The sequence below is a fragment of the Saccopteryx leptura genome, chromosome 3 (assembly GCF_036850995.1).
Source record: "Saccopteryx leptura isolate mSacLep1 chromosome 3, mSacLep1_pri_phased_curated, whole genome shotgun sequence".
In the NCBI taxonomy this organism is placed as follows: domain Eukaryota; kingdom Metazoa; phylum Chordata; class Mammalia; order Chiroptera; family Emballonuridae; genus Saccopteryx; species Saccopteryx leptura.
In genome coordinates this window covers 222,730,898-222,747,809 of record NC_089505.1, presented here as the reverse complement: position 1 = coordinate 222,747,809, position 16,912 = coordinate 222,730,898, and the positions used below count along the sequence as shown (strand labels likewise).

The 16,912-nt window shown below is 46.9% G+C and overlaps 1 long non-coding RNA gene across 1 annotated transcript; it reads left to right on the top strand.

Moving 5' to 3' along the window:
* The first annotated feature begins 31 nt into the window (after positions 1-31).
* On the top strand, positions 32-15,658 carry LOC136400637 (uncharacterized). Its single transcript, XR_010750344.1, has 3 exons — positions 32-563; positions 6,240-6,395; positions 15,591-15,658. It is a non-coding gene; the product is annotated as an uncharacterized lncRNA (long non-coding RNA).
* The last annotated feature ends 1,254 nt before the right edge of the window (positions 15,659-16,912 follow it).

Sequence of the window (16,912 nt, the reverse complement as noted above, 5' to 3'; positions counted from 1 at the left end):
GGGAACTCGATGAGGGGGGTCGCTGTGGGCGCCGCCCTGACCCGCTCAGTGGGCGCGCCGCGGCTGTGTGGCGCGAGGGCGGGGGCCTGGCCCTGCGTCCCTCCTCCTATGCCACCTCCCGCGGGGAGCAGGAGTAAGTCACTTAGTTTGTGCACTCTTCGCAGGTCATCACCATCCCTTAGGAATAACCATCAATAACTATGTCCCCAAACTCTCACGGTGGCGCCCCTCAAGTTGCCATTGCTTGAACTCTTAAATTGGGTCCCTTCATCTTTCTTAAAGGTGCGTTAATATGCGCTACCTCTGCGTCAAGGCTCACGGTGGAACAGATTTCTAGCCCTGCCCATGGGGGCTTGCAAGAGCGTCTCCGGGGCATTTTTTGGCCACCCACCCTTTCTGTGCGTCGGAAACCGCACGCCTTTAGATCGCTCTGCTCTGAGTTTTAGCAGCGAGTTTGTTCGTCTGAGATTGGAAGGTCGCTCTCAGCCGTGCCCGCGCCGGAGGAGGGCTGCTCCTGCTGCTACTGGTGCTGAGGCAGATCTTCATTGAACCCAAGGAACATGGTGACACCCCTACAGCAGATTTACCCCCTTTACTGGGGGTTGGGGGGACCGTTGGCGCCTCTGTGATGGGATGTCCTTCTCTTGCCCTTTGACTGCTTATTAACGAGCTTGTTTTTTTGTTTTTGTTTTCCTGGATCACAATTACTTCTCTCTCTCTCTCTCTCTCTCTCTCTCTCTCTCTTTCTCTCTCTCTCTCTCTCTCTCTGTCTTCCTTCCTCCCTTCCTCTTCTTCTTCTTCTTCTTCTTCTTCTTCTTCTTCTTCTTCTTCTTCTTCTTCTTCCTCTTTCTTCTTCTTTTACTTTTATTTTAAATAGGTATCACACTGGAGTAGTTGCTTGTTTGCTTTGGTTTAGGTACTGTTACCAGGGGATGCTCCCAGCTCAGACTCCCAGAACTTCTGTGGTTTCACCCACAGCTGGTAGCCACGCACCCAGCTCACCTCTCTCCAGTAGTACCAGTGGTGGGATTAAAATAATTTAACAACCAGTTCTCCATCCTAACGACCATTTTAAGTACAAAAGAATGATATACCAAAAGGTAGTTTATTATTTCATGCATTTAATAATTAAATAAGAACAATAAAAGAGGTACACAAAACTAGATATGGTATGAGGAAACGTTTTAAAATATTAATGAAAAAATATTAAATAATACATGATAAAAACAATAAAACTGTTATTTAAGATATTTCCATATTGCTTCTTTTTTAATTTTTATTTATTCATTTTTAGAGAGGAGAGAGAGAGGGAAAGAGAGAGACAGGGAGGGAGAGAAAGGAGAGAGAGACAGAGAGAGAGAAGGGGGAGGAGCTAGAAGCATCAACTCCCATATGTGCCTTGACCAGGCAAGCCCAGGGTTTCGAACCGGCGACCTCAGCATTTCCAGGTCGACGCTTTATCCACTGCGCCACCACAGGTCAGGCCCATATTGCTTCTTGATTGGTGTCCTCACTTGCAATTTTTTTTCACCTATGGACAGAATGAGTATTACTACGGGTGCTAAGAATACGCTGTTGTGCAGATGAACATTAAAAAAGAATAAGGAGGCTCTGGCTGGTTGGCTCAGTGGTAGAGCGTCAGCCTGGCATGCAGAAGTCCCGGGTTCGATTCCTGGCCAGGGCACATAGGAGAAGCACCCATTTGCTTCTCCACCCCTCCCCCTCTCCTTCCTCTCTGTCTCTCTCTTCCCCTCCCGCAGCCGAGGCTCCATTGGAGCAAAGATGGCCCGGGCGCTGGGGATGGCTCCTTGGCCTCTGCCCCAGGCGCTAGAGTGGCTCTGGTCACAACAGAGCGACGCCCCAGAGGGGCAGAGCATCGCCTCCTGGTGGGCAGAGCGTCACCCCTGGTGGGCGTGCTGGGTGGATCCCGGTTGGGCGCATGCGGGAGTCTGTCTCTCCCGTTTCCAGCTTCAGAAAAATACAAAAAAAAAAAAAAAAAAAAGAAGAAGGAATGTAAATTTGTGATTTCCACGTGGGGTGGCTGCCTAGACACCCATGTTAGAGAGAACCCTGATTACAAATGCATTTTAACAACCAGTTCGCCAAACTCAACAAAAAATCAGGTATTGGTTCTGTCAAACCAGTGCAAACTGGTTGAATCCCACCACTGAGTGGACCCTCACCCTTAACCCTCTGTAAAGTTCTCTTTCCTTCCCAATCCACCTGGAAAGAAGTAAATTCTTGGACACATTTTCCAAAGCAAAATCCTTGCCCGTAAGCTGTCCATTCTGACCACTTTTGGTGAGAAACCAGGCATTTGAAATGAGAAAATCCCTCTGCACCTCTGTGAGCTTCCTTGAGGTTGCTCACTTTGGTGACCTGAGACCTAGGGGACCATTGTGCCAGGGCCCATTGTCACCCCTCACCCACTAGCTCCCTGGGGCAGGACCTCTCTGCCAAGATGAGCCTTCATGGGCACAAGGGATATGAGAGTGTTAGGACCTCCCACAAGTCCTCACCCACTCAAGCATTTTACACCAAGTCACCTGGGGCTGTTGGGCCTGGAAAAACATCTTCTTCTTCCTAAGGGGACTTTAGCGGGGACAAACCTCAAATAAAGTAGACACAGAAAGCCACAGCCCTCAAGCAGATCCTCAAAAACAAACATAAAAAAAACCAGTAGCTGCTTGACAATTTCAGTATCAGTATTCACTACTTAAAAACACAAAGGTAGTATCAACTCCCAATAATCTCTTTGCCTGGTCTTCAGGTTTTTGTTTGTTTTTTGCTAGCTTTTGCAAACCTTTGTTGCTAAGGTCTTCAAGTATGGGCCTATGACTTGGGGAAAGGCTCCTTGATGTCTCTCAACAATGCTAACTGACTCTAGCCCTCCTCTGATAAAGTCTAAGATGCTACAAAGGATTAGGAAGTAGTTTGGCCAGGGTCAATGGGGCTTGTTCCTTTTTCTGTGACCTACTCCTCTCCCCTTTCTGTGACCTACTCCTCTCCCCTTTCTGTGACCTACTCCTCTCCCCTGTAGTCTTCTGCGTCATGTTCATCTTCCTGACCACACTCTACCTCTAGAGAACATCGCTCACCCTCTCCCTATCTACCTGTCTCCTTCCCTGTTATGTCATATCCTTATTAGAACCTAACGAAGAATTCAGCCCATGGTAGGTACTCAATAAGTGTTAGTCCAGTGCCAGGATGAAGCCAGCTTTGCCTGTGCTTGACCACAGAGGAGGAAGTGGAATGACATTGTTTGGACATAAAGAGTACTAGGAAGCAGAGAGACAGGTTTGCATTCATGTCACAGCGGAGCTTCCTCAGAGGGCCCTGGGCCACTTGCTGATGATTGATATTTACAAGAAGCCCAGGTTTCCAACAGAATATGAAAAGCAACCCCAGCTAATAATAAGTCATTGCATGATCCTCGGTCCTTCTAACAGCATAGTGGGTGTGAGTATGGGGGTCAGTCTGGACTATATCTGGGGCTTCTGTCAAAATAATAACATGGCCTAGGGTGGGTTTCTACAAAGTAGAAAGTAAAAATTACATTGCTATGCCAGCCAATGGCTGAAGAAGTCATCTCCACTTATGTATGGGTTGGAGGGGCTGGGAGAGGGGGACCTGTTCCAATATAGCTCCTTGGGACAGGAAAGGCCAGTAAGTAACAGCAGGCGATTTGCTTTTGAGGTCTGTAAAATGACTTCCATTTGACAGATAAGGTAGTAGAGGCTCAGAAGGGTTAATGAGCTGTTCAAGGCTACAGAGCTGGTGAGGAATGGAGCTCAGCCTTGAACCTGAGGGATGCTGTGCCTCCAAAGCTACAAGCACTTAAGACATGCTTAAGATAGACAATTGCCAATCAAACGCTATTCTCCGTGCAGCCACCCAAATCTAGTCTTAGTGGTCATCTCAAGCATGGCACTGGGCATGCTCCCTGAGGCATCCCTGCCCGGCTGACAGGGCTCTGGACCCTGACAAAGAACAGAAGGTTGGAGGTCATCATCCTTGTTTATGGCCAAGGAAGCCGGATGAAGGCCAAGCACAGAGAGCTGCTGTGGGCCAGCATTTACCCCAAGGGATCTTATTTGTTTCACAGTCAACACAGCCCTGGATTTCCACCCAAAGCATTAAGAAATGAGGGCGCCTGCTGGACAGACAGGTTAATGGCAGTCACAGCTGACTTGGCGGTGGCTCACTAAGTGAGCACCACCATAGGCACTTTGTCCACATGACCTCATTTAACCCCATAGAGCCATTCTAATAGATGTTACCCCATCATATAGGCTCATTGTGAGAAGGAAACATGCCCAGGCCACAGGGAAGGCAACAGGACCTCTTGACTCCAGAAGGCAGACCATCTCCACTGCCTTCCTGCCTATTGCATAAAATCTACACCTTCAAAACTAGAAGTGGTGTTTGCTCCCCAGAGAGCAGTCCCTGAATTGATTGACGGGGCACCTGTTCCCTGCTGCCTCCAGTGACAATGAGCCTCCACATATGATCTTTGTTTCTTGTTCCCAACCTCTTCTAGGTGTGTGTTTCTTAGAGCCAGGGAGGCTAGGCACTCCCACTCTCTCAGAGTCATCACCAAGCTCTGAGATTCTGGGCATGCAGCAGGAGCTGGTGTTGTCTGGTGTCTCAGGGACAAGGACAGAGGGCAGAAGGTCTTTAAGTCCTGGCTCCCTAAGATGAGTTCCGTCTAAAAAGGACATCCCATGCAGAGTTAGTAGACATCGGGGCTGAGCCTGCACTGGCACTTTCCCCATCTCTGCAAATACTGAACAATCAGTCACTCTACATCCAGGCTGGGGTGGGGTTCCGCCTCCATTTTGGAGCACTTGCTGGGAGCACTGAAGATGTCACCCTGTTAGAGGCGCCTGCCCTCAGTGCCCCCATCAGTACCAGCTCGGTGAGCACCAGGCAACAGGGACAGTGTAGGAGCAGCGTAGACATGATTCTTGCTTTTTTGAAGCTTATCATTGGTTACAAGAGGCATGGTCAACCAGATGTCCACACAATAAATGTGCAATGAGGTTTGGTGCTAGAAGAAGAGAGCAGGGAACCCCCTGAGCATCCACCAGCACCACCTGGTTTGTCCTGGGTCAGGGAAGCTCATGGCAGGAAATGACCATTGAATAGTGAGCATGGTTACCTGGGGGAGGAGAGAGCCTGCCCCACAGAGGAGCAGCATGCCCCCCACTGTCTCCAGAGGAGCATCAGGCACTGCTTCACATACCATGATGGCTCCAAGGCCAAGGACGGCTTCATACTAAGAGTCAGAGTCACTCAGTTGGAGGCATCCAGGGCAGAAAGAAGTAGACACTGGCAGTGAGTTCTGGAAGAAGAATGTAGAGAGATGCTGGTCGGGGCACTAAAGGCGGTGGAAAGGGTGTGAAGGCAGAGGGAGCAGCATAGATGAGTCCTGAAGACCAGAAAGCTTTTGATATCTATGGAGAGCAAGGTGGCTCCTGGAACAGAGCTAGAAAGGCCAAGGGCAGGCTAGCTCTAAAGAAAAGAGGCAAAATTCACAGGGTGTAAAGCATGCTTCCAGCTTAGTCATTTCCCTTTTTAGCCCTGAGAGTAATCCAGCTCCTGTCTGCCTCAGCGAGGGCCGGTACCACACCTCCACACCAGAGCTCAGGACCTGCCCAGGGAGTCACACTGAGATTTGGCCCAAGTTGCCCAAAACATCAGGAAACAGAGACACAGAGCAGGGCCGGCCAGTGGGTCCTTGGAATGTGGTCCCGGCAGGTTTGGGGCTTAGCTGGCCTGCTCCCATGTGAAATACCTTCCTTCAAGGTATCACTCACCTCTCAGATAGCCTCACCACACAGCATGCTTCTGAGACCCAGAAGCAACTGCCCAGTGAATATTGGATTTCAGCAGGTGCATCTGGAAAGGGCTTGGCTCCAGGCCTTTTACTCTCAAACTCATACTCCACTGGGGCTTCCTGCAAAGGCCTTCCCATGGGAGCTACCCCTCATGAATGACTAGGAACCTCCTTTCTAGAAAAGCCATTTGCCTCCAGTCACTGAGAAAGTAAAGGAAAGCTAACTTCCCACCTACCATGCCAGTAGGCCCTCTCTCGCTACCTATTCCTCTCAGTAATCTTGTTTTTTATTGGAAAAAAATATACTTAAATTTAGAAAATGTAGAAATAAAAATTGTATAATGCCCCTAATTCTCCCAAATCAAAACAACAATTTTCATCTCTGCAAATTATCTTTTAGAACCCATGGAGAGGCATACAGGCTACCTTTCTGAGTTTCTGTTTCCACCAAGTGACCTGTCCATTCACTCAGCATCAAGGACCCTCCCAGCGCCATCCCCAAGCTGTCGGCGCAGATGGCCAGGCTGGAAGAGATGTGTGGGAGCCTTGGATGAAGGTGAGGCCAGAGTACCTGCAAGCATTCCAGGTGGAGGTCATCAAAGCCCTCGCCGAGGCCAGTGTGGGTTCTCTCCTAGGGGAAGGGAGGGGGCTTAGCAGGTGTCGTGTCTCTGCAGTCCTTGCAATGCTTGGTCAGTGCCAAGCTTTTGAAACAGGGCCAGAAGACACAGGGGGCCAGAGACAAGCCCTAGAGATCCAGATAAACATGAAATACAGAAAACACAATAAAACCATGAAACTTCAAACAAGCAGAATGAGAAAGTTGGTGCAGAAGAATGGAATGTACTCATGGAGAGTAGTAGGCACTTGCTCGTTCATCTGTTTGTGCCCAGTGCTTAGCACAGGGCCTGGTACTTGGGAAGGGCAAGGAGTGAAGGCCTGGGAGAGCAGAGCAGCTGGAGAAAGGGAGGGAAGGAGCAAGAGAGGCTTCTGGAAAGCAAGGGACCCTCTGACTCCACAGGTTTCCTAAAATTGTCAAACGTGACCCAGAGTGTGTCATTTGGGTGAACTGATCTCTATTACAACAAACGGACTTGTTTTTCCAAATGTGAAGCCTCAAAAGAGAGGAGGGAAGAGCTCTTGGCTGACCCTGGTCTTGGTCTATGACTCAGAGCAACTAAGCCCTTCGCAGGAATGGAGGAAACCTGCTGCTTCCTCACCTGGATGACTAAGGAGGAGGCTTCAGAGAGGTGTAGACAGAGGTGTGTGCAGGAAACAGCCTGGTCACAGAGGGTGGACAGCAACCACAGCCTGTGGGGACCAAGGCTAGACCCTCATCTGACCAGTCTAGCTGCTTTGGGAAGCACCTCTGACTGTGCAGAACTGGCCACTACCTCGTGGAAGATGATTCAGAACCATTACCTCGGCATCACCTCCCAGAACCATCACCTCTCAGACTCTATCACCTCCCAGACCCATTACTTTTCAGACCCATCACCTCTCACACTCACCTCCTCACAAACCCAGGACCTCCCAGACCCCACCATCCATCACCTCCCAGAAACATCACCTGTCAGATCCATCATCTCCTCTAAACACCTAAGCATCAGAAAGACCAGACATTTAGCATTACCTGGTTCTCTGAGACACAACGTCCTCTGCCCCACTGCCCCCCCCCCCACCTCTGGTCGCTGCTCAGAAGGAGCAGCTCTGTGAGAAAGGACAATCCCTTCCCAAGAAGGCTTTGTGACCACCTTCACTTGGCATAGAACAAGTCAACCAGACATACAAGGCCTGTGCCCACACAGTGGGACCCTGTGCCTGCAGATACAAGACAGCAAACATTCACATGCTGACCCAAGAAGTTGGCCAGGAAAGCATCTTTTGCAGGTAAAAGAAGTTGCTGATCAACACATAAAGCATAATTTATGTTTTTTTCTTTTAAGAAACGACTAGTTTGTAAATGTGTAGGTGACTATGGCCAGTTTGCTCAGTGGTAGAGCATCGGCCCAGCATGTGGATGTCCGGAGTTTGATTCCCAGTCAGGACACACAGAAGAAGCACCCATCTGCTTCTCCATCCCTTCCACTCTTGCTTCTCTCTCTCTCTCTCTCTCTCTATCTCTATCTCTATCTCTCTCTCCTCCCCTCCTCCTGCAGTCATGGCTCAATTAGAGAGAGCTGGCCCTGGGCACTGAGGATGGCTCCATGGCCTCTGCCGCTGGCACTAAAAAAAATGACTCTGGTTGCAACAGAGCAATGTCTCAGATGGTCAGAGCATCACCCCCTGTGGGCTTGCTGGTGGATCTTAGTCAGGGCGCATGTGGGAGTCTGTCTCTGCCTCCCCTCCTCTCACTAGATAGATAGATAGATAGATAGATAGATAGATAGATAGATAGATAGATAGATAGATAGATAGATAGATAGATAGATAAATGTGTAGGTGAAACACCTGGAAGGGAAAGAGGAGCCACAGTGGTTCTCTCTGGGGATGGGACAGTGGGTGAGACAAAGATGGGACCAAGGATAGGAGAGAATGCCACTTGTTCTTTAAACAGTAGATGTAGAATAAAGAACTTGTCCTTGGAAGCCCCATTAAAGGAAAGCACATGGTGAATCCAGACTGTTGCTTTCTGCTACGCCGGGCATGCCTGTGTGCTGCAGAACCAAACAGCAGGGCAGATGGCCCCAATCTCAGAGCTCCCCATTTCTGGAAACATCATTTATTTCTCCTAACCCAAATGGCCTCAACCTTCAAGAGATAGGCTAGAGGGGTGGCTGGATAGGGATGAGTACACTTCTGAGGCCAGGGACAAGGTGGTCTGCCTCCCAGGCCAGCCCAAGCTGATGACACTGTTGCTTGCTCGGGCTGCCTTAGTCATGTGGTTGTCACAGAATTCTTGCTTTGGGTTTCCTTCTCACAAAAAGGAACTAAGCATTCAGGTGGTTGGCCCTTCTGAATGTTGGCCTCATCTTTCTCTTCTATATATTGCCTTCCACAAAGACAGCCACATATTGAGTCAAGCTGCACCTCTGATTTTATCACTATTATCCCCTCTTTCTAGTCCTATGTTTAACATCACACATCTAATGAGGGCCCTCAGATTATGGAAAGAGAATTTGGGACTTGGGTTAAAAATCTCCCTTCTGCCTGACCAGGCGGTGGTGCAGTGGATAGAGCATCAGACTGGGATGCAGAAGACCCAGGTTCGAGACCCTGAGGTCGCCAGCTTGAGTGTGGGCTCATCTGGTTTGAGCAAAAGCTCACCACCTTGGACCCAAGATCGCTGGCTCGAGCAAGGGGTTACTCGGTCTGCTGAAGGTCCACAGTCAAGGCACATATGAGAAAGCAATCAATGAACAACTAAGGTGTCGCAACAAAAAACTGATGATTGATGCTTCTCATCTCTCTCCGTTCCTGTCTGTCTGTCCCTATCTATCCCTCTCTCTGATATCTCTGTAAAAAAAAAAAAAATCTTCCTTCTGCTATATATTCACTGTGCCACTTCAGACAAATTACTTGATTTCTGTGCATTGGTGTCATTATCTATAAACAGCAATCATGATCCTGCTTTCACAGGGCTATTGTCGTTTGAATGATATAGTGTGGGTTGGGTGTCTGATATGAGGTAAACTACAAGATTAATAGATGCTCACAAAACTCCTCCAGGTTCATCACTGTCACACACGTGTGTGTGATCTCCCACATACCTTCACTCTCAGAAGTTTTCCCGGCCCTGGCCAGGTAACTCAGTGGGTGAGAGCATTGTCCCTATTCGCCAAGGCTGCAGGTTTGATCCCCAGGCAGGGCACATATAACAATTAACAAATAAATGCATGAATAAGTGGAACAACAAATGGATATTTCTCTGTTTCTTTCCTCTCTCTAAAAAAAATCCTAATTTTTCTCCTATACATGGATGCAGAGTTCATTAGAAAACATTCTGGCCCTCACTCACACACCTGTATCTCCACCTCATTTCCTGGCCATTACCTCCCAAACCTGAGGCTATTTCTGTCCCTTCCCGTTTCAGACAGTGGAAGTCTCTGTTTTGGTCACTGCAGGAGCCACCAACCATGAATTTCTATAACTCAGAAGATTGGAGGATGTGAAAGCCAATCCCACAGTCAGCAGCTGAGAACTAAAGCAAAAAATGACACTCTGTGTCACCATTGCTTGACCCTAGAACTTTAAAAAGGGGTCCTTACAGCCTTGTAATGCTAGGGCAGGAAAATAAATTCAAAAAGGCCCCAGAATTTTTATCAGCAAGCAAGATCTCTCAGCCCCTGTAGAAACCCAGCCATTTGTGGACTGGCTTCCTCCTTGACTCGCCCCCGTTGCTCTCACTGTGCCATCAGCTGGCACCACATCATGGTGTAGGCCAGGTGACACTCCGGGGACAGCAGCTAGATGTATCTTCTCCTCCCTCAACTGGCTTTAGTCACTCGGGTAACCCATTCTGGAAGTTTCACTCTCTAGGGCAGGGGTCAGGAAACTTTTTGGCTGAGAGAGCCATGAACACTACATATTTTTAAATGTAATTCCGTGAAATTCATACAACGTCCCGTGTACGTTATGCATTATTCAATAAAAATTATGTGTTGTCCCAGAGGACAGCTGTGATTGGCTCCAGCCACTCGCAACCATGAACATGAGCGGTAGGAAATGAATGGATTGTAATACATGAGAATGTTTTATATTTTTAATGTTATTATTTTTTTTATTAAAGATTTGTCTGCGAGCCACAGGTTCCCGACCCCTGCTCTAGGGGACTGTGGGGGTAAATGGGGGGCTATCCAGCTCAGGTAGGGTACAGAAGCAGAATTGCCCCTGGCAGCCCCTAGGGCTCTGCCTTGGGTCAGGCCAGGTTCACTGGGGTCCTGAGTGGCTGCCAGAAGCCTCCGTGTTGCCTCTGTGATAGCCTCTCACCTCCCGTTCCAGCACTGCAGACTCAGAGGGCCTGGGTCCTCTCACCTGCTGCCCCTGCAGCTGCACCGCTGTCTCTGAGTCCAGCCCTGGGAGGACAGGAGGACAAGCACTCTCACCTTCTTGGTTAAGTTCATTTCTAAGTATTTTTGATGCTTTGTAAATGGAATTGCTTTTCAGATTTTCTTTTTACATCATTTATTGTTTATGTATAGAAATGCAACTGGACTTTGTTTCTTGCTACTTTGCTGAATGTATTTATTCTAATTTTTTTTTTTTGGTGGCATCTTTAGGGTTTCTATATATTAGATCATATCACCTACAAATAGAGGGAACGTTATTTTTTTCTTCCCAATTTGGATGCCTTTTATTTCTATTTCTTGGTCTGGCTAGGACTTCCCAGTACAATGTTGAATATAAGTGCCGAGAGTGGGCACCTTGTCTTCTTCCTGATCTTGAAGAGGAAACTTTCAGTGCATCACTATCGAGTGTGATGCTCACTGTGGATTTTATTGTGTTGAAATAGTTTGCTTCTATTCTTAATATGCTGACTACTTTTCAAAATGTATTTTATTGATTTCTTTAAACACATTTTATTTATTTATTTTTATTATTTCTTTCCTTCTCTAGCTTTGGGTTTAGTTTGTTTTTCTTTTCTAGTTCTTGAAGTTGTAAGGTAAGGTTCATTTGCAATCATTTTGTTTTATAATGGAAATGTTTATAGCCATGAACTTCCCTGTAGCATGCTTTCACTGTACCCCAAAATATTTGGTATGTTGTATTTTACTTCTCATTCATCCCCAAGTATTTTCTAATTTCCTTTATGATTTCTTCTTTGACCTTTTGATTGTTTGGATTCCACAATTTTGTGAATTTTTCAATTTTCCTTCTGTTATTTACTTGTGACTTTATTCCACTGTGGTAAGAGGAGATACATTAAATTTACTGATACTTAATTTGTAACCTAACATATAGTTTATCCTGGCAAATGTTCCATGTGCACTGGAGACAAATGTGTATGTTGTTGTTGGGTACCGTGTTCTGTATCTGTTTTTTATTTTATTTTTAATTTATTTATTGATTTTTAGAGTGAAAGGTAGGGAGAGAGAAACATCAATTTGTTGCTCCACTTAGTTATGCACTTATTGGTTGATTCTTGTATGTGCCCTTGCCAGGGATTAAACCCACAACCTTGGCAGATTAGGACAATGATCTAACCAACTAAGTTATGCAGGCAGAGTGTATATGTCTTTTAGATTTAGTTGGCTTATTGTGTCATTTAAGTCCTCTCTTTCTTTACTTATCTTCTGTCTAGTTGATCTACCCATTACATGAGTGGAATGTTGAAGTCTTCTCCTGGAAGTTGCAAACCTTCAATAGACTCCAGAGTTCCAAAATAGTTATATCAGACATATTCTAGCAGTGAAATTGTCATCTAGCTGGGGAGACAGATTTCTGGTGCTTTCTGCTCCACCATCTTTCCAAAATTCTCCAACTAACAACTGTGCTTTTTATTTTTTATTTAAATTTTTTAAAAAATTTTAAATTCATTTTAGAGAAAGAGAAAGGAAGAAAGAGACACACACTGAAATATCAATCTGTTGCTTGTATGTGCCTTGACTGAGGATCGAATCAGCAACCTTTGTGTATCTGAACAATATCCTTACCAACCGAGCTATCTGGCCAGGGCCAACTAACAGCAGCACTTTTTACGGTGGAAACTTGCAAATGGAAAATGGCATCATTTATCATATACCAAAAGGAGCTCTGAAAATAGATGCCATGAAAGCCAAACAATAGGATTACATTCTGTAAGATTCTGTGGCCAAGTCAAGGTCTCCACCAGCAACTGAGAAAGTGTGGCAGTAGGACCCCAATGACAGTATGAGCAGGATGAGACTCACTGGCTCTTGGGATGCAGCCTCATCCGCAGCTCCCTGAGGAGTGGGGTGAATTGATTTACCCTCTCTCAGGGTAGGGAATGAATCAATACAATAAAAAGAGTTTATGTTAAAAATTAAAAAGGGAATCTTTTTCTCACCATACTTACAACCTGAAATCACCTGGCTGGGGATTGGCTCTCTGAGTACGGACTACGTTTACACTGATGAAGATATTGGCTCAAGTATGGAGGCTTCCCAGAGAATCATCAATCTACAGTGTGTCCGTAAAGTCATGGTGCACTTTTGACCGGTCACAGGAAAGCAACAAAAGACGATAGAGCCCTGGCTGGTTGGCTCAGCGGTAGAGCGTCGGCCTAGCGTGCGGAGGACCTGGGTTCGATTCCCGGCCAGGGCACACAGGAGAAGCGCCCATTTGCTTCTCCACCCCTCCGCCGCGCTTTCCTCTCTGTCTCTCTCTTCCCCTCCCGCAGCCAAGGCTCCATTGGAGCAAAGATGGCCCGGGCGCTGGGGATGGCTCTGTGGCCTCTGCCTCAGGCGCTGGAGTGGCTCTGGTCGCAACATGGCGACGCCCAGGATGGGCAGAGCATCGCCCCCTGGTGGGCAGAGCTTCGCCCCTGGTGGGCGTGCCGGGTGGATCCCGGTCGGGCGCATGCGGGAGTCTGTCTGACTGTCTCTCCCTGTTTCCAGCTTCGGAAAAATGAAAAAAAAAAAAAAAAAAAAAGACGATAGAAATGTGAAATCTGCACCAAATAAAAGGAAAACTCTCTCAGTTTCATACTTATTCAGTGCAGTTCGATGAGGGCTCACGTACAGATTTTTTAGGGCTCCTTAGGTAGCTATCCCGTATAGCCTCTACAGACTCGTCACTGACTGATGGCCTACCAGGACGGGGTTTCTCCACCAAACTGCCGGTTTCCTTCAACTGCTTATCCCACTGAGTAATGTTATTCCTATGTGATGATGCTTCATTATAAACGTGCCGATATTCACGTTGCACTTTGGTCACGGATTCAAATTTAGCGAGCCACAGAACGCACTGAACTTTCCTCTGTACCGTCCACATCTCGACTGGCATGGCCGTGGGCTGCTCCGCTGTATACACAGTGTTACGTCATCATCTGTGCATGCACACATGCTGCCACATCACCCTACAGAAACTGGGAGGGTTTTCTTTTTATTTGGTGCAGATATCGTCTTTTGTTGCTTTCCTGTGACCGGGCAAAAGTGCACCATGACTTTATGGACACACTGTATTCCTAACAGGCCAAGAACGGACTTAGCAAATCCTCCCCTGAATCCTTCTTGGTTGTTGTTGTTCTTAACAGGCAAGGACAGCTGGCTCCCTGAACTTTCTGAATAACTTGTAGACTCTTTCAGGGAGTTTCTAAGCATTGCTATCTTGGTCATGGCAAAAGTAGCCACTAGTTTGGTACTAGAGCTCAGTATATCCTGAGAAAGCTATCTGGTGAGGATTATTTATAGCTAAGACACCTGCTGCTGGCCCTGCATACACTCACGTGGGTGGTTATGATTTTTACAAATTTGGAAAAGGTCACCCACCATCCTGTGGTGTTGCCCTGAGTTTCTCTTGGCTTTGAACTGCTAATGCATGCCTATTCATTAATATAGCTGAGAGAGAGTGACTGCTTTCTTTTGCTGATTGCTTTGTTTCCATGTGGCTGCATCATTTCCATTTTGTTATGGTCTTTGTAGTCAATAAGTCCTTCCTGCTGAAAGCAAGAACCAGTCTGGTGGCTGTTGTGTAAACCCTGGCTTTTCTCTCTCTTTTTTCTTTTCTGTAATGCAAGTGCCTGACTCAGCTGTTATTGCTGAGGCATCCACTGCAAAGATGGCTATCTTGGACAAACAAGTGCTGGCCACACCCTAGGTGAGAGCCCCGCCATGGAGGCCCCTTTGTGTTAGATAGCTCGGTGAGTTTAAATAACTGACCATTTAGGCCAGTGGTCCCCAACCTTTTTTGGGCCACGGACTGGTTTAATGTCAGAAAATATTTTCACAGACCGGCCTTTAGGGTGAAACGGATAAATGTATCACATGACCGAGACAAGCGTCAAGAGTGAGTCTTTGACGGATGTAACAGAGGGAATCTGGTCATTTTTAAAAAATAAAACATCGTTCAGACTTAAATATAAATAAAACGGAAATAATGTAAGTTATTTATTCTTTCTCTGCGGACCAGTATCAAATGGCCCACGGACCGGTACCGGTCCATGGCCCGGGGGTTGGGGACCACTGGGTTAGGTCATTTGTTTATTTTCTCTTTCTACATTTTAAATTCCTGCTCTTATATATTTTTTTCACTAAGGAAACATTTATTTGAGGCTTAACATGAAATCATACAAAGAAAATTTGTATTAACACAAATCTACATTGAGTCATAACACAGACGACAAAGTAGAAACAAAGAAAACTAATTGGTGGCTATATGCAGTTGGACACACTTGTGTCTTGTACATTGGAAAGTCTTTTACAAAATAATCATCTTATATCAACAGGACACCAATCTTCAGTGTCATCCTGCAAGATGGATTACTATAGCAATCTCCATATGTATTCTCCAATGTCCTTCTTTAGTATATAGCTGGTGATTGTTTTGGTAATTGACACCCCCTGGGAACCCCTCATCCTAAGTGCTCTTATGTTGTTTCATTTTTGCTTCCTATTGATTTTTTAAAGAGTGAGGAAGGGGGGCAAAGAGAAAAAGAGAGAGAGATAGAGTGATTTGTTGTCCCACTTATTTATGCACTCATTGATTGTTTCTTTTTGTTTGTTTGTTTTTAACACATGGGAGACAGTGACAGACAGAAACAAACAGGCTGAAAGGGGAAGAGATGAGAAGCATCAACTCGTAGTTGTGGCTCTTTAGTTGTTCATTAATTGCTTCTCATATGTGCCTTGACTAGGGGGCTCCAGCCAAGCCAGTGACCTCTTGCTCAAGCCATCCACCTTGGACTCAAGCCAGCAACCTTGAGGGGATCAAGCTAGCAACCATGGGGTCATGTCTATGATCCCATGTCCAAGCCAACAACCCCAGGGTTTCAAACGTGGGTCCTCAGCGTCCCACTATGCCACCGCCTCGTCAGACTCATTGGTTGCTTCTTGTATGTGCCCTGACTGGGGATTGAACCCGTATTGGGATGACGCTCTAACAAATTGAGCTACCTAGCCAGGGCCTCTTATGTTTTAAATTTACCAATAAAGAGTGAGTTCAAGAAAAACTAAGCCCCCACTTTCTACCCCATTAAAAACAGAATTTCAGACCCCTGTCATGCTTTCCTTTTACTTGTAACCTCTCTGTATGGCCCCAGGTGTGCTGTGCAATTTCTACATCTTATAAGTAATAAATCTACATCTTTTCAAAGTTTCCTGATCATTATTGCTGAAGGGCATCTTGCAATCATAAGAACCATAGGGCTGGTTCAGCTGCAACACTGGATATTAATCAGCTAATACTAATACAAAACACTGGCCACCAAAATCCTTGAAACCTTTTGTTCAGAAGCCCCCAAGTAGGGACCAGAAGGGAAGGTGGTCCTTAGCACCCAGTTCTGGATTCTGTCTGCTAATGCACCCAGCAGAGAAAACAGCCATGTGGGTTTGTTTTCCTAGCTGTGGCCTGATTGATGGAGTCATGGGACAGAGAAGAGAGCCCAAGCCTGGAACAGGAGTAGAGCCCGGGGTAGGCAGGACCAATGCCAGAAAGGGTGGTGGGAAAGAGGGGCACATGGGATCCTAGGAAGCAGAGCTGAGAGTGAAACCAGAGGGGCCTCTCCTGCTTACACCATAGCTGCGGACGCCCATCTGGCAGCTTGATCTCCTTCTCATCCCACTGAAGCCAGTGGGGTCTCCAAAACATGTCACCTCTCTGTCCATTTTCTCCCTCTTCCCCACCTCCCTAGTCCAAGCCTGGGGCTGTCTTGGCTACAGGCTCTGTGTAGCCTCACTGCTGGTCTGGAGGAGACTCCTGAGCCATGTTCAGGGCATGTTAGTCCTCTGATGGCTGTTCCTCCACAGCACTGCCTGCTCACCCCGGCACAGCCAGACTCACCTCGGTCATTCCTGCAGTTCACGGTCTCGCTGTCCTCCACTCCACTCCTCTCACACAGCCAGGGCCTCTGTGCTCTCTGCTCCCTCCACTCGGAGGACTCAATCACATTAAACTCTCTTAGAGGGACTTTCCCTGACAAGCCCTCACCAGAAACCCTTTCCTCTTCTACATCACTGC